Source organism: Mastomys coucha, unplaced genomic scaffold (genome assembly GCF_008632895.1).
Source record: "Mastomys coucha isolate ucsf_1 unplaced genomic scaffold, UCSF_Mcou_1 pScaffold21, whole genome shotgun sequence".
Taxonomy (NCBI): Eukaryota; Metazoa; Chordata; class Mammalia; order Rodentia; family Muridae; genus Mastomys; species Mastomys coucha.
Genome location: NW_022196904.1, coordinates 50,291,890 through 50,292,700, shown reverse-complemented (window position 1 = coordinate 50,292,700; position 811 = coordinate 50,291,890).

Here is an 811-nt window from a genome sequence, read left to right as displayed (position 1 = left end):
TTGTGCTCATTTCAATGGTTGACTGAGTATCTACTTCTATATTTGTCAGGCACTGGAAGAGCCTCTTAGAAGACAGCTATATCAGGTTCCTGTCAGCAAGCACTTGTTGGCATCCACAATAGTGTCTGGGTTTGTTGACTGTATATGGGATGGATCCCCAGATGGGTGAGTCTCTGGATGATCTTTTCTTTAGTCTGTGCTCCACATGTTGTCTCTGTATATCTTCCCATGGATATTTTGTTCCCTGTTCTAAGAAGGACCAAAGTATCCATAAGTTGAGAGTATACATGGAGGGCCCCATGGCTCCAGCTGCATGTGTGGCCTTGTTGCACATTAATGGGAGGAGAGGCCCTTGGTCCTGAGAAGGCTCAATGCCCCAGTGTAGGGGAAAGCCAGGACAGAGAAATGGGAGTCGATGGGTTGGTGAGCAGGGGGGAGGGTGGAATGGGATAAGGTGTTATTGGAGGGGAAACAAGGAAAGGGGATAACATTTTAAATGTAAATAAAGTAAGTATCTAATAAAAAAATTATTGACTGTCTAAATTTGTATTTGGTACCTTTCCACCTTGGAGAAGCTTTATGTCTGCACTGATGTTTATATAGCTTCTTATCTGGGCCTCATGTGGGACTTTTGCTTACATTCTTTATAGCAGGTTCTATGCCTTCAGTGAAGCCCTTTTGAGCCCTGTAGTCTCTTTAATGCTTTCATATCCAATTCGTAATCTCTCCTCCTCTTTCCCCACCTCTCTCTTCTCCTTTTCCTTTCCTCTCCTCCCTTCCCTTCTCCTCCTCTCTCTGTCTCATACACACA